The sequence below is a fragment of the Argiope bruennichi genome, chromosome 1 (genome assembly GCF_947563725.1).
Source record: "Argiope bruennichi chromosome 1, qqArgBrue1.1, whole genome shotgun sequence".
Classification (NCBI taxonomy): Eukaryota; Metazoa; Arthropoda; class Arachnida; order Araneae; family Araneidae; genus Argiope; species Argiope bruennichi.
Window position 1 is genome coordinate 73,689,441 of NC_079151.1, and position 23,812 is coordinate 73,713,252.

At 30.1% G+C, this 23,812-nt stretch overlaps 2 protein-coding genes across 2 annotated transcripts in view; one reads left to right on the plus strand and one right to left on the minus strand.

Annotated features, from left to right (window-relative positions):
• Positions 1 to 20,613, minus strand: part of LOC129962896 (uncharacterized) — a 109,885-nt gene extending 89,272 nt beyond the window's left edge. The window contains exon 1 of the mRNA XM_056076898.1: positions 20,375 to 20,613. The gene's annotated coding sequence lies outside the window, so the exon portion shown is untranslated. The remainder of the gene's footprint in view (positions 1 to 20,374) is intronic.
• Positions 1 to 23,812, plus strand: part of LOC129972975 (uncharacterized) — a 33,739-nt gene that overhangs the window by 2,403 nt on the left and 7,524 nt on the right. The window lies entirely within an intron of this gene.

The following is a 23,812-nucleotide window of genomic DNA, read 5'->3' on the forward strand; positions in this document are numbered from 1 at the left end:
AGTAATGAAAGCCGGTATTTCTGCATTAACTACGTGCCATTGATTAAAAATAGTTATGAAAACTCCTATTTTTGTTGTTGTTTCTTATGGCACTTGCCATTGAACAAGCCCGCTGTTACGAAGACAGTGATTTTAAGCCGGTGGCGGAGCGTCTCTTGTTTCTATAGTAGCGCCATCTAGAGCCAAGAGAACGACTTAGCTACACACACGTCACAACCCTTTTTACGTGGCGGACTTCATTCACGCATTTCATTCACTCATCCACAGATCTTAATTTAGACCTGAATCAGAGAACGATCACCCCTGATCCAGTACCCCAGTGGTATTACTCTCGAAATGGAGGACTTTGTGACCACGACAGATTTATACGCGCGTCAGCCACCAAGGACGCGAAAAATCTTCGGCCGCCGGGGTTTGAACTCGCAACCTAAGGGACGCGAATCCAACGTTCTACCAACCAGGCTTTCTGAGATTCAAAAACCCTCTGCGCTTTTGCACACGGTTAGGAGGCATTTATTTCGTCAAAAAAAGTTGGTGTGGTGGTGGGGAAGTGACAGGAACGGAGACAGTGAAAGGAGATGTTAACATTTAGGAATAGTGAAAGCTCAGATTATTCAAGGAATTAGGAGGAGTAATCACCTTTAATTGTACCACACTTTACCGAAGTACAATCGTCGAAGAGTGCTAGTCTCACGATCCCGAAATGAATAATAGAATGCGATCCTTGAAGGATTTTTCTTTGGACATTAATCACAAGAATAGACATTTTGTTAACCGATTGAAACCAAAATTTGACGCAGTTTTATCACAAGATACTATGCAAAATTTTATTTATTTAAGTCGATTCGTTGTTGAGTTATAGCATTAAGATCTACAATATAGATGCTAAATCTGTGTATGAAAGTTTATCTGTCAAGATTTTTTACGTTTTGTAATTATCTTATTCACTTGAACTTAGACGGCCGGACAGATAAACTACCTTTAAAAAAAAGATTTCATTCAAAATTGAATAGAAATCTACAAAAGATGTATTTGAAAATTTGGCGTAAAGACTATATGCACAAATTTCATTCGCCTCATTCAAAGTCTTATTTAGTTTCCCAGTTCACAAAACAATTAAAAAGATAAAAATTGCGTTTTTCGTACTGGATGAAGACAGAAACGTGGAGATTCATCAAAATCTCGGGCGCATTTTTTTTTTTTTTTTTTTTTTTTGTATGATTTTAGCATTTTCTTCGTTAACCAAAAAGAAAAAAAGAGGAAACCAGTGGGAATCATCTGCCCGAAATTTTTTTATATATTTCCTAAAGAATAAATTATTCATGTGTTTCATATCAACAGTGTGCAATTGGCGAATAATTATTAAGAAACAATCTATGAGCGGACGATCTTTGGCGAATTATTGCTAGGATGCGATTAATGCGAAAGCACCAGAAAACCGAATCATATTTTGGACGCTCTTTTGCTTATTGCATTTTTGAGCTATCGCATTCACATACACATGGATAGACAGGCAGACAAACAGACAGCTTGTTCATGGATTCCACCCAGTATTCCTTATAAATCTATAACTCCTATGATAAAGCATGTGTCAAATCTTATCCATATAGTTCTTTGCATTTCACTGCCTGTGCCAGATCGCACAAACAGATTTCTTAATGATGGATTTCATTAAGAAATCCATCTACTTACCACTGAGTACCTACCTAATGAGTTCATACAATTTTGGTGTAAAAGTCTTATAATAAATATTATCTGTCTACCTTGTTAAGTTTTTGTTTTATCGTGCTCACAAACAGAACAATTGATAGACAAACACACCGACAGATTCAGACAACTGGATGGACAGATTTCCTTTAAATGGATTTCGTTCAAAGTTTAATAGAAATCTATAGATTCGGTGTAAAGACTATAAACCGAATTTCATTAGCCTAGCTCAAATTGCTTTTAAGTGTTCGTGTTCACAGAAAGAGAGACAGACATAATTCCAAAAAAGATTTTTGGATTGAAAGATGTCCAATGTGTGGAAATCCGTCAAAATTTTGAAATCGAATTTTTTTCTTTGATGATGGCAATATTTTTCTTAGGATAGTTCTTCATGAGGAAAAACAAACATATTTTTATATTTTTGACTAAGCCATAAATGGAAAAAAATTAAATCGAATTCGAATCTCTTATCCGAAATGCCATAGCATGATAATATTTCAGACAGAATTAAACAGGCAAGACACTTAGTCTAATAAGGAAATACGTAATCTAAGAACACACGTACGATAGGATGACAATTACCCCACTAAAACGATCTTTTAGGCTAAACCGTTTGGTATCCGTAAAAGATTTAGACCTTAGGATTAGGAACTTGGAGGAACTTAGGAGGACTGATTGCCTGGAAAAAGATACGAAATTTATTAAGATGACAAATTGGAAAATCTTATGATGGCATGGAATTAGAGAATTAGAATTCTGAGGAAAGCCAATACCCATCATTCGGTGATGTGCCAGTGAAAAAGATAATATTTTAAACTTTATTTTCCTACCTTTTATTTTTAAAATTTACTATTTAATTTTAAAATTTACTAAATTATAGTCGCAACGAAGGTGAATATAAAACCAGTGACGAAAACAATGAAAAGTACTAGTGTAAAATATTTTCAATAATTAGTTAAAATTGCAAAAAGAATTGAAAGCAAATAAAACTAATATCACTGAAAGCTGATTTTTTGAATTTCAAAGTGATGTAAAAAAATCTTTTGTTTTCTTTTCAGACTTTCCTGAGTTCGAAAACCACATTTTTGGAAAATGTCCATCTGTTTGTCTGTCTGTCTGTGACAAGGAAAAATAAAAAATACTTTCATTTCGACAGTTGAAATTTGATATACAGTCATTTTGAAGATTTCTATCAAATTCTGAGTATATCTGTCCGGCTGTTTGAATATAAGTTAACACGATAATTATAAAACGAAGAGAGCTAGATAGATAAAATTTGGTACACACCTGTTTGTACACCAGTAAAATGTAGTATAGACACCCGTCAAATTTTGAGCCAAATCCAACTTTGGGTTGATTGTCTGTCGGTCTGTACTTTCAGAAACATGTAAACGCGATCATTCAAAAATCTAAGGATTTAAATATATCATACTTCCTATAGAATTTTGCGACAATAAATGTAGTTTTATGTCAAATTTTTGTTTCAGTCTGTTGAGAAAAACGTGTCTAAAACGCAAATTCGTTTTTTGGATGCTATTAATACTATTGGATACTATTTAAATTTTAATACTATTACACTACATGACGTTGAGATTAATTGACAAATTACTCGCCAACGATGACACGAGAGATTCAGTAAAAATGCCAAAATTTGATATTTCATAACTATAGTATGCCAATGTCATGCAAGACGTTCTCTGGCATGACATGTTTATTAGAAAGTACGCGAGAAAGTGCTTGGGAAGACCCCACTCGTTAGTTTTTACAATAACATGCTCCGGATTTATTGTGATAAAATAATAATTTCGATTCATTTTTAATTAAATATAGAGTTAAAAACTTAGAAAAAAAATAAATACCACCTTTCTTTGTGAGCCATAAGTTTCCAAGAAGTAACTACATACTAAAATTAATAACTAAGAGAATTAGTGTGTTCTGAAAAGCATTTTGAATGATTTTTTTTTATCATTCATATCGCATAACATAATTTACAGATAGTATGTTAGTCTATAAGCATTATCAAGTTAAAACACATTGACATGTATACTTCAATCTAAGAAATATATAAATGAATTTAAAAGATTATTTACCTCGATAAAGAAATTATTCGAATTAAAAATTCCAAACTGAAAAAAATTTGAACAGGACGTCAAGAAAGGCTCCACACTTACGTAAGAGTTTTAATTTATTATGATTAAATAATTAAAGTCAAAAGTCCGAACAGATAAAATGACGGCGTAAACATATTGATTTGATTATAAGGTGTGGCTCATTAAATATGCATGTGTAGAAACCAATTTTGAGGCATTATAAGAACGCAATTACTTTTTTAAAATATAAACAAAACTTTCAATTGATTGAAGGATGATTCACTAGTAATTAGCTAAGGTGTTCTTTTGATTTTGTTGGAAATATATTTTAAAATTATAAAAAGAATTCCGGCTAGAAATACTTAACATTATTTGTCTTATCTCTGATTAGTCAGAATTTCATGTTCATATAAATATTTATGAGGTAAATAGTTCGCTAAACTTAAAGAAAGAAATAATTTGATGTTTTCACTTCTGATCTATTGGATTCTTGTTATTCCTACAGCTTTCGTTGCTTTCTCATTTTCGATGTATAGAAAGTTTTGATATATTTAAAACTTTCAAAAATGACATTTTTATGAATCTCTATTTGTCCATCTTTTGGAAAAACGTTTGACTACTGTTTATTACGTTGCTATATTATAAGCAATATTTGGTGACAATATAGTCTCGGAACAACTTTGCCGATAATTTTGCAAAGAATCAACATTAACTTGCCAAGATTTGGCACCACTACACTTTCAGCTTTCACGTTTGACTATTATTTATATTATTTTACTATATATCATGAGTTTTGATAAAGTCAGAGGATTTGCTGAATTTTGAAACTGAAGCTAATTTTGTGAGGTGTTTTAGGTAGATTCCTATATGAAGATTACCTATTGCAATGATTCTCATGACAAGACTCCGGGAAAATTTCTCCAGTTCTTTACTGATCATGGTCTTTAGAACAAAAAACACTTCGTTTGTATTATTTATATATATACAGTGGTGGCCAAAATTGTGGACACTTTTGAAAATCTTTATGTTTTCTAACTTTGCATGCTTATAAAAAATGTTACATTTCACAAAATGCTAACTATTACATATAATTTTAAAGAGAATTTAATGCTGATTTCAATACAAAAAGCAAAATTCAAATATTTTGAATACAAAAAAGTTATCATTTCTGTAATCTGAATAACAAACACAGTGATGAAGTGGATTGTAATTTCTAACTTTTCTGACAAATTACTATTCTTGTTCTGGGAACAAATCAAATGTTAATGACTAATAGCAGAAGCTGACATGTTTAAAGTTGGAACAAGTCATTATTGTGCTTTTTTCTGTTAAAGGAAGACTGTTTTTTATGCAATCAAATTGCAAGTTAGAAAGTTCATTAAACTTTTTAATATATAGTCTGAATTTTTGTAAATATTTATAAAATTTAGTCAAGAAGCCATGACATCAAATGAAAAAATATATTGGAAACCTAAAAAGAGAATTAAGATTATTATATTACAAGAAGGTGGTCTTTCCTATGCTGAAATTGCAAAACAGGTAGGTGGATCAGTGATTACATCTGGAATCCGAAAGTTTTGTTTATGATATCAAGATAAAAATTCAATTAAAAACAAAGCAGGAAATGGCTGAAAAAGATGTACCGCATCTGTTGATGATAGAAGAATAAAATGACTGTCTCCAAGATAGAAGAAAGCCAACAGCGGCCATCAGAAGTCAATTGAATGATACTGACATTTATGTCAGTTCAAAAACAATCAGAAGATTATTAGATGTTGGACTAAGACGTAGAATTCAATGAAAAAATCCTTGTGTCAATTTACAGCAATGTATAGAGAGATTACAGTGGGCAAAGGAACACATTAATTGGACAGATGACCAGTGATCACAAGTTATACAGAGTGATGAAACAAAAATATCGTTATTCGGCACTGATGACGAAAATATGCAAGACATAGAAAGGCGAAGAGCTACATCCTGATTGCATTCAGACAACTATGAAGAACTCAGTTAGTGTTATGATTTGGTCATGCATGTCAGCAGACGGTATTGGTCTCCTTCATGTTATATATGGGACATCAAATGCAAGAAAATACATTGACACTATTCTAGAGCCAAAACCTACAACTTATGTCAGTGATCTCTTTCCAAAAAACACATCATTTATTTTTCAGCAGGATTCAACTCCTTGCCACATAGCAAAAATATCGAATGAGTGGTTTAATATAAAGAGCATTGAATTGTTATCATGGCCAGGAAGAAGTCCTGGCCTCAAAATTTTTGAGAACTTATGGCAGCGTTTGGAAACTCTTGTTCACATGAAGCGTTCATCAAATAAAAGAGAATAAATTGTGGCTATAATTGTTTCCTTGCATCTTGCAATAACGAAGGAAGAACTTAAAACTATCTTCAGCTCAATAAAACATCAGTGTGAAGCTGTAATAAAAAGTAAAGGCTACCTTACTAAGTATTGATAACTCACTGCAGTCATCAGCATTTAATTATCTCGATAATTATTACCTCAACTTTTTTTGTATTGCAGATATTTGAATTTTGTTTTTTGTATTGAAATCAGCATTAAATTCTCTTTAAAATGATATGTAAGAGTGAAACGTTACATTTTCTATAAGCATACAAAGTTAGAAAACATAACGATTTTCAGAAGTGTCCACAATTTTGACCACCACTATTTATATATATATATATATATATATATATATAATGGTTTACCCATGTTATCTTATAAAGAGGATAACTCGAGTAATTTTGTTTGAATTTTAACTGGCTTGGAATATGTTGTTAGAAATTTAGACAAGTTCGTAAATGACCCCCCTCCAGTTGAGAGAGGATGGAAATGGGGAGGGAGGAGAATGAAATTTTCATTTCGCTATAACTTTCTTAATATTGGAGATAGAAAAATAAATCGAATTAACCGAATTATCACCTCAAATTTTTAATAACTGCAAAATCTTAGAAGTTAGGGACTGAAAAGCGATTTTCAAGCCCTAATTTTGACTTTTTGTAACATCAAAAATTTATGTTGCCAGATCGTAACTTAGATGTAAAGGAATATACCTTTGTCTTCCAGCTTCCAGAGAGGAATTTTTTTTCTAATTGAAATTCGAGTGTTTTAAAAAAAATCTGTCTAGAAAAGAAAAACACGAGTTTCTTTTCTAATGAACATACTTAATAGAGAGATAAAATCAAAATTCAGTGTTTGATATCACTTTTATCGAAAAACAAATGATCACATTTCCTTTAGATATATTGTAGAAGATTCAAGCTGCATCATGAAGCATCCACTAAAGATGGTAACACAGTACTTTCACCAAGTTATTATACGGTGAGTGAAATGCAGGAAAAGAATGTAAGGTAATAATTTTTTCACCTTAAATGCTCGAACTGAAAAGTCACGATTGCACGAAAAGTAGCCCGGCAGTCAACTTAACACTATAATTCATGTACACTTACGGATACAAGGTCCCTTTCCGGATATGGAGAAGAAGAAATCGTGTCCCTGGCACAATCCATAAAAATATTCGACACCATCCTCTTCTGAATTGAATCTTCGCCAAAGAGAGGCGCAAAACAGTTCCGTCTTTGTTGACCATCATATATTTGAGCTCGAGTGCACGAACTTGGAGCGCAAATTGAAAAAGCATGAAGTGAAAAGTATAGAACATTATATAGTATACAAATTTGCAGTCTTAATGTACTATATATCCAATGTATTAGTAAATCAAAGAACTTTATCGTGTTCTTTCTCTATCAAGGATAGCACATACAAAATTGATCATTAAGCATCAAATACAGTAGAAGACAGACAAAGTAGAAATTGTATTTCATCAATTTTATCGGATGTATCAAAAATATCAAAACAAAATCTCTCCGATTTGTATTATAAATGGTTATTACTTTTTATAATAGCTCATAACCACCTACAGAAGAAAAATTTATATCTCACTGTCATCTAAAATTTCTGGGGCTCATGTTTTCGCAATAAAAGCCATATTACATTTATAATATAGATAATATTTTATGGATAATATTTTACAGAATATTTTATGGAAACATATTTTAATCTAAGATGCTTCGTCCGGAAGTTTAAGACGAATCCAATACTAAGAAATCTCAGTGTTATCATATAAAAGTTTTCATGCAAAATTTAGAAATTCTGGAAATCTTGTTGGCATTTTGTTCTTGGAATTTAAATAGCCTTTATATCGAATTAATTTAAAATATCATTGCATGTAAAACTTCTTCGTCAATGTGTAAATGTTCTTCGTCAATATATAATTATGATTTCAAGACTGATAAAATAATAATCGACGTAGTATATTCAAATCTCAAAATGAATCTGTTTTCCTTTTTTTGTTTTATTCATAAAACTGAATTAGCATTAGAAGAGCATGCCAAAGAATCTTTTCCAAAATCTTTTATAAATTCTTCTATATAATTTATTTCTTGCACAAATACCTATAAGATAAATCAAAGAATATTCCAGAAATTCTTTTTAAAATCAAGATACGTGTAGCTGAACCAGGGTCGGAATAAGTCCTGCAGGAACCCCCTTCACTCACGCAATTTTTAAAAGCAAATACAAGACTGCAGCACTCTATTATAAAAGTTTGTTATTAGTACCAGAAAGTTCCATGTTCGAGATTCGATACCACAAAAAAATCTGCTATGTATATAGGTGGACCTGATGGAAGCTAAATTGTTTGTGGGTCAAATGTCCACCCGCTGGTGTGAGTGGAAACGGGTGTACCAATGCATATGTCATTTTTGTCATCTGACCCGTTCAAAATTACTTCAAAACTCCGTCTTACCGTCTTACTTCAAAACGCGACGTAAATGCAACTAAATTTTTCAAAAAGAATTTAGTTTCAAGGATGTTAACTGCTCGCAATAAAAGTGAAAAAGAGACTTTTAAAAATCAGATATAATAATTCAGCATATTTTTAGATAAAAACATTAAAACGCAGTTGCTAGTTTTTTCTCTTTTTCCGTCTAATTTTCACTTTCTCGTATAAATAGTATAGAGAAAGTATAGTAATCGTCAAAAAAATTCGAATTCAAAATATTGACAAATCTACACGTTTTAGACCTTACTGAGTTCGAAAAACACATTTTTGGAAAATGTCTGTATCTAATTGTGACAATAACTCAAAAACACTTTGAGCTATAGGGTTGAAATTCGGTATATGATCTTTACACCAAATTTATAGATTTCTGTCAAATTTTGATTAAAATCTGATCTGAAGAAGTCCGTCTGTCCGAATATAAGTTAACACGATAATTACAAAACGAAGAGAGCTAGATAAATAAAATTCGGTACACTGATTTAATACCTGTCAAATTTTGAGCCAAATACAATTACGGATTAACTGTCTATCAGCCTGTCCTTTCTGTAATAAGTAAAAAGGATAGTTCAAAAATGCAATGACTTTACATATATATAAATTTGGTCTAAGAAACTGTGACTACAAATGCAATTTTGTATCAAATTTTTGTTTCGATCGTTGGAAAAAACGCGTCTAAAGTACAAATTCGATTTCCTGGTCCTATTAACCGCATGCCAGGGATTAATCGCCAAATAATTCGCCAAAGATGATACATGAATTCAGTAAAAATATTAAAATCCCGCCAAAAGTTTATATTTCGTAACTTTTGCATGCCAGCATCGTTAAGGCGTTCTCTTCCATGACAAATTTATTAGATTTACGAGAAAGTTTTAGGAAGAATGCTCCAACTGGTTTTATATGAAAGATCAGTGTAGTTTGGGCCGTTTTTCAAGCTACTATTCCGGAGTCGTTGCCGAGTAATTTTATAATTAAAAACTGCATAAATTAAATTGAATTTTTGAATATATATCATTTAATTCTCTGGCAAATCAATTTTGGATGCCCGTAAAATTTTAAAGTGCTATTTTTGAGCCAAATTTATTCTTTTATTATATATTGATCACTTATTTAGTTAGCATGAATAGCTTATGACAAATTTAAATATTTGATGAATTGCCATTTTTCAAGCGATGTAAACAACTTAAAATGTCTATTGAAAATTACAAAAGGAATCTGCATTTTCTTTATGAAAATCTTTCATTATACATCAAGAAATTCTTTCTTTAAAAATGCACAGTTTAAAGAGTACGATGCCTTCAAAATCAAAAGAGATCCTTCTTAATCAATCATCAGGTATCATTAGGTTTCACCAATTAGGATTTCAATATGTCCAGAAAATGAAATGATAATTAATTGTTGATCAACGCTGAGTATTAAAATAAAATTAAATTTCAGTTGATGAAGTGTATTTATAAATTTATATTCTCTCATAATTTATCTCGGCGATATTGTCAATAAAATTCTTGAGTGCTCTAGTCCATTCATTCATTCAAGTACTTTTTTTAATTAAAAAGATAATTAAAATATGTTAATGGCCATTTTACTAAACAACATTTATGCAATTTGAAAGTGTTGTTGTTATAAAAAATTGTATAGCATTATAAAATAAAAGCGATTAAAAAAAGCATTCTTTCGGCAAAACTGGAAGGCAAAGGTTGTAAGATTCCTTCCTTATCATCTAAGTTATTATTTTCAAATATCTTTCAATCCTTAAACAAAACAATTAATATTAAATAATGAAACAACCATAGATAATGATTTTCTTGAAATCGCAGAATTCAGTATTTATTGCAAAATAAATAATATTTAGGTAACAGGCATAGAAATAATAAACAAATACATAATTATAACAAAGTTTATATTATTGAAAAGCTTTGAAGTTTTTAAGCAAATTTCAAAAGATTGTATGAAAGAACTGAAAGTTTATCGTCTGCATTTTAAACATATCTAATGAAATTAACTATCGTTCGTAACTGCATATTTTTCCAATTAAATGCAGGAAATAACATTTTATGACAGAAAGTATGAATTCATCGTTTAATTTTCAATCTTAGTAGGGAGAAAAATCATCTATTTTTTATAATTAATATTAGTGTTAAGACTTCATCTGTTGCTCTTTTGAATATTAAATAATTTGAATATTAATAATTAATTTGAATATTAATTACTATTAAAGGGAGTAAAAGGAATATCATCAATTTTTGTAAAAAATTATATATCGACACGTGTATTAACTGCATGCAATTGGCGATTATAGTCAATGGAATAACATAATATCTTTCACGATAATTTTAGGTCATTAATCACCGTTATGCGGTTAATACAAGTACCCATATTTGTATTAAAGCTATAAAGTTAAGCTATTGTGTTAAAGCTATAACGATTGTCTTTTTTTGATACAGTACACTTTCAGTAACGCAACAGATTTCCAACTAAAGGACCGTCAAATTAACAAAAGCTCCAGAATAATGAGGTTCATCTAAAAATTATTTAAATAATAAAATTTATGTTTATTGCACAAAATATGCAGAATTATATAGAAAATCATTCGTCAAGTAATGAATATTTCAATATTTAATTCAAAATTTGAACACAACCTATTTTACACTGACAAGATAACTGGCATTCGGTTTATTGATTGATCACTATAATAATCATTTTCATGATAATTACTTTCATTAAACAGTAAAATATTAATTAAATCATAAAAAGTTGACCATCTGTCAGTCTGTACTTTCGAATACATGTAAACGCAATGATGACTCATAAATGCAATGCCTTCAATCAATAAAAGTCAATAAGAGACTAAAACCATCGTTTCGTGTCAAATTTTAGTCGCAATCGATCTCTGCCAGGAATATATATTCACACGATTCATTCAGTACAAATGCTACATTCATCCCAAAAATCTATATTTTGTGATTTATGCTAAAAGCCTTACCCAAGGTCCACAATTTTATGCAGGGTAAGAGGAATGACTTTTATTCGAAAATATGCGAGACAGTTTCAGGGAGACTACTCCCACTGATTTTAGTCATTGTTTTATTCCAGAAAACACATTGAATGCATTGACTCATTCGTGACTTCGGCCACTATTCTAATTAATAAAATGAATGGAAATATTTTGAACGTTATGATCGTTTCCCAAATTATCTCTCAAAACCACCAAATTTAGAAAATGAAGAAACATCATTGCAACTTCGAAAATTTTTTGAATTTTATTGCAATACAGTTATAATATCAAAGCTTTAGTGCATCTTAAAAAAACTAGTCGTCTTCGCCGACCAGCTGCTCGCCTATCATATTAATAGTATTAATTAAAATGGTTTCAATTAAATTTGATAAATTGTTGCAACTTGTCACAAGTTAGTATTTTAAATTATACTTACGCCACAACGCATTTTAACCGATTTGTCAGCTTACTAGGTGAAGAAATAAATCGACTAAATCAATTCAATTGTTGAAAGGATTCTATCGAGCTTTTAATTTGATATTTCTGAAAAATATTAGAGGTTGTGAGGAGGATTAGTAACCAGTGATAACGTAATTAGGGATCATAATTGTCCATAGGAGATAAAAATTAGGAAAATTAATAGATGCGGTGTCTCTGGTTGAGTTTTGTCAAAATATTTTTCCTCCATAGAAAATATATAATGAAGTGGCATTTTTGTGGTTTTCCTTAAAAATAAAGAATGATTGGTGACAGGTAAATTTTGTTATCACATCTAGAAGATATGAGATTACATATAAAACAAGAATGACGAAATCGGAACAGTGTTTAAGGCTGAGATACTGGTTCTTTGATTTTGCCAATTATTTGAAATCTGTAGATTATAGACTAAAAATAGCAGAAAAATCACAGTTTCATTTCCCTTTATAATACTTTTTTTGATTTAGCAATTTCTCTTGGTGGGTGTGCTATAAATTGATAGATCATCGTTATACTTTAATATGCACGGTAATGTCCAGCGAAAGTCTCCGAACTAGTTTATTTGTAGTTTTTATAAAGATAGAATATCTACTATGTTATAATATTTAATTTTACTAATCTAATACGATAAATGTGCTGTCTTTTTATTTCAACTCGGTCTACGGTAAAGATGTTTTCCAATGAATGCAGATGGCTACGAGCATTAAGGCAACCAAACTTAATATCACAACAAACTCTTCATTATAATCCAAATTTCTACTATTAAGATAATATTTGAAAATTTGTGAGATTACTATCTCGTAGACCTCAAGAAACTGATTTGGAAAATTCTGTTGGTATTAAGATATTGCTTCGTCTTAAAAATAATAAAGTCTCAAAATCGGAAAATTGCAGATTTAAGACTCGGTCAAAATAAAGATCACCCAAAGATATGAAGATAAAAAAAATCTATAAGGGTAACCCAAATGAAAAGTATACAAGTTAAATTAAAAGAATACCTTTATTGGAAATCAAAAGAAATCGCCATAGGCGTTATAACGCAAGTCCCATCGATTAGGTAGCAGATCTATGGCTTTGCTGTAGAAAGATGGTGGTTGATCAATGTCCTACACAGCTTCCTTCACTTCGTCGTCCGAATGGAAACATATCCCCTATAATGCCCTCGTAAATGGCCCAAGATGTGGAAGTCACAGGGTGATAAATCTGGACTCCCAACACTTCTCAACGGAATTTTTTTTAAGGTGGTCTGAGTTTCACCAGCGAATTGTAGGCGGATATTATCATGGAGGCGATCACTTGTTGCATGAAAAGGTTGGCCGTTTGCTTTCCGTAGTTTCGTTAGAGTACTGCAGTATTGTGTTGAAATGATAGAGTTCTCTTTGAGCAGGAAATCAATCAAGAGTGGTCCATGGCATTCGAAGAATCAGAAACCGTATTACAGCACTTTATTTCGATTTGGACACATCCATGTATAAAACGACTTTACTTTCGATCAATTTCTTCTCCACGAACAAATTTCACTGTTGAACGCCATATGCAATGCACAGCTCCTACCACCCGTTATATCGTAATTCGGCAGTGCAGGTAGGGCTGCAGTCATTCTGCTGCAATCGCAAGTGTCCACTTTTCATTTGGGCAATTCTTATAGATGAAGATTATATTTGCTGTTGTGGATGAAAAAATTTTCTGGTGATGAGGCGAGGAAGCTAAAAGAGTGGAATGTTTCTCTGTTTATTTGACCTCGATTTAAAATTCTGAAGTCTTTCAAGTTTAATCTTGTGTAGCTTTAAAACGGAACTTTAATCTAAACTAAACTAAACAGCGGTTGTCAAAAACTTTTCAGGATAAAATGCAATTCCTTTTTTTAACCAACTCAATAGAGACTACAATAGACTGGTTGGCAACAATGAAGTAAATTTCACAAAAGATGTTAAGAAAACTTCTCGGAAAGAAAGAGCATAAAAAAGCCTTCTAGACACACAAAAGGGGGGGGGGAGGCATACATCTAGTTTTCTTCTATTATTTTCTTAATGCATGTCTTTCTTTCTCTTCCATCTAATTATTTTTTTGGCTTAGAAAAAAAATTCTTGATTCCAAATACATTGGTTTCATTTTCAAAGTTAAGACAGAATGTGAAAATTTCAGAAATTATTGCGTTTTGTTCTTTTATTATGACTTTTGCCTCTTCAAGTTTTTACGTCTTGTAACTGAATATTATCTGATGTTTCTTTGTAACTGATATCGGTTCTAATAGTCTAGAAAAAATCACAAATCGAAATAGTAGATACCTATTTCGTTAATTACCGAGCATCAATCGCATGCAGAATACGAATGTTGATAATATAACACCCCAACATTCGCTGTTGCAGATTCCAAATCAATTGTGATAATGAGCTTCAAAAGTTAACATTTCAGAAGGTTTTTTTTACGTTTTTTCTATAATAAAAAATAGAATATTTTAATCCTGACCGATGCCGAGTTGTTTAAAAGTTGAATTTTTTTATTATTAAAAATGCAATTAGCTTTTATATATTTTTGATGCAGTATGCTAAATTAAAACAAAACCTTTCATTAGTATGAATTTTTATTTTAATTTACGATTAAATATTTCCCAGTAATTCTCAGATACACAGGTTTTGTTCGACAGTATTGTACAAAAAGTCGGTAAATTTTCGGTTACTAGTTGCTGGTAGCTGGTATAATGTCACTTAATTCTGGATATTCTGCCTCTATGGAATTTTATTTGCGTTTTGCGGAGGAGTTTTAATCTTGCGATATTTTGAGAATCCTTATTGTTTCTTTCAAGTCATATATCTATTTATTTATCTTCTGAAGAGCTATGGTGATTTTTTTATTCCCTTGTGTAGGTGGAATTATCGGATGGCCTTGAATGTGTTCAGATGAAACGCGAGTGGGTAGTTTCTGTTTTTTATTTTTTTGATATATTAGACGTTCCATTGTGAACTAGAGGTAGCATTCATGTGATAGTAATGTTACAAAACTAACTTAAATACCTCGTTCATCTAAATATCTAACTAAACATTACATAATACATTGCTGGGTGCAATATGACAAAAACACTTAATCTAGCAACATGTATTATTATACAATCGCATTGCATTTAGATTTTATGAGCATTTTTCGCATCGAAAAAGAACGTTACAGCTCAATGTCGAGTTGTTACAAAGGGAGAGAAAGACGATTGTCTTACGGAAATGTTTTTCAGTTTTTCTCATCTCTATTAATAATAAAGTTGATTGTGTGTGTGTGTCTCTGATAGCCAAATCGTTTGAAATAAGAGCTTCAAAACTTGACACATATATACTTTCGAAAGTGAAAATAAGCTCCATAAAGTGTTTTTTTTTTCCTCTCTTTGCAATTTTCAGTAAAATTTTAATTAAAAATATTTTGACTTTTTTTTTTTTTTTGCGCAATAAACAGAAAATTGATATTGCATAAAAATTATTTTTACACTGTTTTAAAGTTTAAAAAAATTATTTTTTCAATGGTATTTTTTTTTTATTTTAATCAATTAAAAAAATATTGCGATCGTATTTCACAATGATATATTTCATTTTTGGAAAAAAAATCATATCGTTTTCATCGTTGCAACTAACATTTCATATTGGTGTTTTTTCATTATTAACGATCTAAGTTGGAAAATATTTCATTATATTTTCTATATTTCAATACAGGGTATGATTTTAATAAAATCTTTGAAATTTTGTTGTATTTAAAATTAAGTTTTAATTTCAAAATCAAGCGAAGGTAAATTTAACATTTCAACGGAAAAAAGGAATTGTTACAAATTTTATTTATATTAATTTAGAGAAATTGATTAAAGATATAATAGTACAGAGGTGGAATTTATGTCTCTGGAAAGCTAATTTTTTTAACTTTTAAGGTGCTGTAAAAATAATCTTTGTGCAATATGTTCGGAAGTTATGACGAAGAAAACAGAAAATAATTCCATCCCCTTTGGGGAGGACGTAACAATTTTGTAATAACGCAATTGTCCTGCTAGGTGCTAAGGAACATATGTGCAATGTTAGTTTGATTATGTCAAGAAATGTAGATTTACATAAAGTTTAAACAAACAAGGGGAAAAAATAACTGGAATTCATTTGCATATATACAAATAGATGAATAGGACAACGTCATATATATCTTAACATCAAGTAAAGAAAATCATACTGAAATGCCTACTAATATGAATTGAACATTAGAATGCCTATCAATTGGCATGAACTGAAATTTGCGTGATATATTCCGGATGCACAACTCAAATTTAATTTCTAGAATCTGCTAAGTATCTTGCATTAGGAAAAAAAGCAGTTCCGTTTGTGCGTTGAATAAGAGAATGTAGGATTATAGATTAGATAGCATTCCCCGGGATATTTGTGACGACACACGAATTAGCTACATTTTTTTAAAACTAAATGTTTTAGATTTATAAGAATATTTTTTTTTATTTATGTTTAACATGCATGCAAATGATTTTTTCTTGTGAAAAAATAAGATTTCATGTGTCAGTAGTGTCACAATGGAACAGGCAATAATTAGGTTTTTAAAAATTTATCTTTAGATCTGATGCTTTCCAATGTTTCTTACATTTTTTTTTTTCGTTTTTTTAAAATCGTTAAATAGTATCATTAAAATGCGGCGAATTAATAACTTATTGATAGAAAGATAGAAGTCTTTATTGCATGCAATTGTGAATTAGATCGCAGGAAAATGTTTTTGTCCGATTCTTCAAATTAGAATTGATCTTAATACTATACTTAGAAGAATAATTAGATTCTTAAGAATCGAATAATATTTTTAATTAAATCAAACAATTTCATAAAATTCACAAATTTATGTTCTGAATTAAAAGAAAAGGTTTGTTAGCGATTTAATTGATCTGCCCGAATACTCTACGTGTATCGAATTATCGTATTTTCAAACTTTTGACTTTAAATTATTTATAGAGATTATAATTCGATACAAAGATTAATTGGATTCATAAATACCTGAAATGTTCTATAGAATCTTAATTGAATCAAAATGGCAACATATTTTCGAAGCAAAAATATCATCTTATCAGATAAGGGGGGGGGGGAATAAAACAGTAAACGGTTAGACAAAGAAAGAAAGCCATTTTCGCTCTCATGAAACAATCGAGATCATTAACTAATGAAAATCCTTACTTTTGTCATCGAATTATCTTAAATAGAAATCAAAAAGAGCATTAAGATCATTCATTACAATTTATTAAGTTGTTAACACAATCTGTGTACAGCAATTTAATCATACATTTGATAGTTTCCACGATATAATTTGAAATCTGTGCATAAAAAATGGGGTAATTTTTAAAGCAAAAAGCAGACTGCAAGAGACGGGGAAAATGTGAGTTCGCACTATTTAAAAAAAAACTTAGAAATCTAAAAAAAATTTTAAAAAATGTAGTAAAGCCAAAGACATACGATAAAGGAGTAATTGACATACGCAGCGAAGTACAATACCCAATACTTTGCTCGAATTAGACTAAGAAAATTTCATAAAAAATTTAAAGGATATTCGAACCTCTAGAGCGAAACATCGTAGTCTAAAGGTTTAAGTTTGATTCGTTTATATTGTATTTTGAACATGTACTCACAATTATATAATAGCGATAGCGTCTACTCACAAAAAAAATGTATTTTATGTCATCACATTGTATATGATTATAAAACTAATAATCCTAGCAATACAAAATATTGTAAAATGTATGTAAATTTTTTTAAATATTAAAATTAGGGGAAAAATTGATGTGGATAAAAAGTTTTTTGTTTTTTTAAATTTTAAAGAGCAATAAAGATGTTTTTTGCATCATAACATGTTCTGACATTATTGAAGAAAAACGTTGAAAGTTTGAGAATTTTTAATTAAAAATTTGATACAAATTTCAAAAAATCTTTTCTCATTAACGAACCACTATCAAAAACTCACATTTTATTGCTGAAGATGCAACGGCAGACACTAATTTACACAGACACTAATTTACACATCATGCGTAAGGCAATTTACAGAGAATATCCAAACGTTTAAACATGCTACTATTACGATAAAAAGAATCCCTTAAAATTAATTTCATTTATATAATTAGATTTATCAAGTAATTAATTTTATTTATCGATACCATGCTACTTATTTTATCCCATGACAAACCATGTATTAATTTTTATTATAATTTATTTGTCTGAAATAAGTACAGAAGCTAACAGTCAGGATTTCTCGAGTTGAAAACTTTAATTCGGATTAACTAACCACAGTGTAACTGTACGATTTTGATAAAAAAATTAGGAAACAGATTCACCAGTTTCACGTATAAACACACACACACACACACACACAAAAATTAATATGAAATTGATAAAAATAAGAAATCGAAACTTCCCAAGTTGAGATACACAGTAGAATTTTGATAACCGAAGGAAAAAAAAAGGAAAAACCGGAAATTTTTGCTGGTGTCATAAATTTAGAATATCTAAAGAATCTAGCAAACAGAAATGCATGTAAATTGGAGTATTATGATTTATAAATTCTGAGAAGACATTTTATTCAACTAGTCTTGGTCGAATCTTAAGATTAGCTCATGAACAACTTTTCGAGTCGAAGCATTACTAATTTAATATTCTCCGATGCGCTTAGTGGTTCATAATTCCATATCACCATTTCTTTTTTATTAGCTTTCTTAATTTCCTATCACGTTTCCAAGCTCATAGTTTCCGCATTTCGAATATTACATCCATGCTTACAACAACTTTCATGCCTTAAGTAATTTATATTTTACGATATAAATCTTAATATTGTTGGATGCATGTGAAATGGGAAGAATGTTTTCCAAGTCGTTTAGAATTCAATTCGGCTGAAATGAGAGTTGCGTTAAAATCAGAAAGAGTATCACCAGAGGGCATAGTAAAATTTTTTCATATGCAATTCATGATTGAATCAAAGATAAGTGAATAGCATTAATCATTTTAGATTTATTGCCACTCTGATACTTGGAAAATGTTAAGAGTTTTACAAGAATGATAGACTGATTGTGTCGAATTCGAATTTAATTGTTTACGCAGTGAAAAAGCAAATTATATGTAATATAATATCGATTTATTTTTATTAAAAAATTTTTTTGCCTTTCTATTTATTTAACGTACAAATTTTTCTATCATTGTATTTTTATGCATAAAAAAAGTTTTAAGAGTGGAAAAAAATTGCATTTTACTCAAAATAATAATTTTGATCTTTATATTCGGTCATAAGGAATTGAAATTCGTTTAAATCAAAAGAAATGCATGTGCGTAATAACACACTTGTAAAATTACTTAAATTTATAATTTTATTTATTTGAAAGAATATCTATTCGGCACAGATGATGTTAAAAATATTTCGTTAATACATTCAAAATATTCAATAAATATTCAAGTATCACAAAAAATTATCGGTTTCTATTAACGGAAAAGTATAAAAATATAAGAAAGTATAGAAAAAATATGAATTATGCGCTGTACAAATGTCAAGTCAAAATCGGCAAGCTTTTATGAATTGCATTAGAAAATTATTTTTAAAAAATCAGTTCCCTTCAATTTGTTTTCATTTGTACTTAATTTAATTTTGTTGTTACTTCTAATTTACTTTTATGAAATATAATTGTAACGATAAATGATCTATTTTTATATCATTAATCAGTTCAATTTTTAATGAATTTAAAATCATTATGATTTCACACAATTAATTTGCATACAAATTTTCATTTAATATAAATCTTTTTATTTTTAATTACTGATATTTTTTATTAACACTTTCAGCAACAAGCCCTTGGTTTATTCTATTTTTATTAAATTTAAAATTTATTATAATTTCAAGCAATTAATTAATGTTCACTCGATACAATAGGATTATATTGAATAAAAAAATTAATAAGCAGTAATTTAACAGTTGAAACATCTAGATTTTACCAGACGTATTTGAAAACAAAACACCATATTGAATTATTGAATACATGATATTCCATTCGAAAAATTAATGAATGTTCCAAATATTGAAAGCGTTAGAGAACGTTTCAATAGTGCAAACGATAAACATAAAACGAAAGTAAAAAATGTAATGAATAAAAACTGACATATCTTGACATACGCTGAAAACTTCTGACCGCCCTCTCCCCTTTCCCGCCCGACACTCTTCCTCATCTACAACGTTTCAAAAACAAATTGTCCACTCACCCTTAAATCCTACAGCTTCAGCAGTCTTTTGACTCAAAAATCCTTCCGGGTCTCTGATTCCGCAAACCAAAAAAACAAAATGCTTCCTGGGCTCAGAAAATTGAAAAGCAAACGGCATCCTTCCGAGAAAAAGAAAGGAGTAAACATCAAGATCTAACTGTTCATTGTGTGCCGGGACACCCTTTTTGCTCGGAACGCTTCTGTGGACCCTGCTATCCGAATGGCAGCCTGGATATCGTCTGAACGCAGACGATCGATAATGCTGTGCGGACCGTTACCGAAAGCAGCAATCGCGTGCTCTCTCACTCTCATTGGCTGGTGGAAAGTTCCACATTTTGTTGTTGATGTAGCCCTTGCCTCACCCTCCTCATAATTTCCCAGTTTCATCTTTTGACGTTCCCGCATTATAGGATGAGTCCCCCCCCCTTCTGCTTCCTCGTGTCGTAATGACCCCGACAGGTGTTGCTGAAGGGAGGAAAGAAGGAGGCAGTCATTAAAAAAATTTGTCGTCGTAGTAGTTTTTTTCCTTGCCCCGGGCTGATCTAGGGGCGCAAAAAGAGGGCTTCGTATGCCGCTCCCGGTGGTTGTCAAATCTCATTTTTCCTCTCATTTTGTCCCCTGACAGCCTAATGAATTTTCATATCTACAGAACTGACTCCAAGAGTGACGTCGAGCGATTTATGGGGTGTAAAAAATATGTACCAAAAATATTCCGTAATTATTTATGCCAGTCAAATTTTGAAAAAATCCCCCTCTTCAGTTTCAGATCTGTTCATCGAGAAAAAAAAATGTGAATGAATTCTTTGTGTAATATCACACACTGTATATTTCGGATACTTGGGTCCGGAAATGCTTTTAAAAAAATAGTAAAAGAGGGAAGGGGAAAAAACCACAACCACTTTTTTTATAGGGACCAAAGAACCATTTTTATAGTAGCATAATTAGGGTTCAAGAACGTTATACAATTTTTTTTTTTTTTTTTTTTTTTGCAATGCGCGATACTAGTAGTGGTAAGTTCCAAATAATTTTTATGAAACGATATACCGTAACAGAATTAACGAGTAAACAAATCAACAACTGAATAACATTCGCATATTACCATTGGACCACTTGTTGGATTTGTTTGGTGGAAAAATAAAGGCCCAAGAACGCTGTATGAAAATATTTCTTTTTATGCTGTATAATTCCTGTATTGATTAATTTCAAATAACTTATAATGAAATGACTACATTGAATTTTAATACAATCATTACATAATTAACAATTAAACAAGTCAGTGATTGAGTCAATACTGGTATAAAGACAGCGAAACATTTTGCATCTTAATATAACAAATGCCAGAAAAAACCCAAAAAGAACAATATATATATATATATATATATATATATATATATATATTCATTTTTTTTAGTGTAATGCTATTAGTGATAAGCACCAAATACAGAATTAACGAGTTAGCAAATCAAGAATTTAAATACTCTCTTATGAAGATCAAAGAACATTTTTAAAAAATTGTGTTATAATAAAGGTCAATGGTCGGATTTTTCTTTAATTAGTTTTTTTCATTGCCAATCTGGTAGTGAGAAATTCCAAATAATTTTTATAAAATGATACGATTACAGAGCTTATCATCTCTACAAATACAAAGAAAGCAATATTCTTTTTCATAAATGATGCAGTGGAATGCTTATAATAGAGCTAAAAGATATATTTAAATCTATACCATTTCGGATGCTTACACTGTATTATGCATATCAAACTGCGACATAAAATTTCGTAGTTTTTCGTGATTTCTTCATTCTAAAATTCAATTGTAGTAATAATAAATATTTTACATTTATTATATTGTTATATGGATGTATATTTTCCCCCTATCCTTTTGTACTTAATTAAAACTGCCCTATTCACTTGTTAGCGACTCTGTAAGCAACAATAATTTAGCATAATATAATTATATGTTTTTTTGCTGTATCCTTTTTTTGTAAGGATACAGTATATGAATAGCCATTCTATATTTCGTAGCACTGTCCGTTTATGAATTGACGACCCTCTACAACTTTCATTCACTTATTCGCAAGTCGCAAAATTATGGTAAAAATAATTGCCGATTGGAATGCCAACTAAAACTTCTTCTAGATAATGACATATCAGACAAATGAGTTAATACCGTTAAGCTTGATATCAAAGGTATCAAACTCATATACGTGTAAAGGCCAAATAAATTAGATCTTATTTTGTGTGGGCTGCAACTGAGAAGGAAAAAAGAAAATCTATTTTTATAGAAGCGTAGGTTTATGTTTCAGAATAAAAAAAGATCAATTGAAGAGAATGTTTTCTTCCTGGAATTTTATGCTCACCTCTGCCGCCATCTTTCCTCCTTGTCTGAAATTGGATTCAAATTTGTTTCCCAAAGTTGTTACTTTCAAATGTGATCAGACTTTATCTCAGTAATTCCGGATCTCACAGAAGTCTTATTTCCTTTCAAATTGGAAATATGTATATGTTCGTACCGATAAATATTTCTTATCATGGAAATTATTTCATTTGTCAGTTTTCGAGTCATTAATAATTAGGAATTTTAAAAATTATTCTAGAGATCTTCTATAACAAGAGGATTTTTAAAAAAATCGTATATTGTTATGTTTGCTGAGTTCGTTGCATACGACCCTCTTCATAAGCTGGATTTAAGACAGAAGTAAACAAAAAAAATCTTATCGACAAGCTGGAAGATAAAAGTAGGTAGATTCCTTATCGTTGCTTACAAATTCTTTTCAATCATATATCTATACAATATATAGGATATATCATATGTAACAAGGATATATCATAGGATATGTATATATATATATATATATATATATGTATACAAACCAATCTATACAATATTTTCAAAAATTTACAAATTCTTTTCAATCCTAAGACAAAAAAAAAAAAAAAAAAAATTGTACATTTTAGCCACCATAGTAAATGACTTTATTACTATTGTATAGTCAACATTTATTGCAAAATAAATAGTGTTAAGATAAAAAAATATATAATAAAAATAAAATACAAATAAGTTTGTTTGAGAGTTTAAAATATATTATTGAAAAGTTTTGAATTTTTTAAGCGACAACCAAAAGATTAAATTAGCTGACAAGAACTACCAAAAAAATTATGGTTAGCATATTTGAAGAAATTAATTGTTGCTTGCAATTATTATTTTTCAATTCAATGTAGGGAGTGACAATTTATGTTACAAATTAATGATTTATTGTTTAATTTTTGGAATATTGAAGGGGATATTGTCTGCTTTTCTGAATTAATAATGGAATTAAGCGCTTACCACATTTATATAGTACATTTGAATATTTCAATTACATTTTGCTAGTGATAGCACAAAAAGTCAATGATTTAAATATATCAAATTTGGTATGGGATTTTGTGACTACAAGTGCA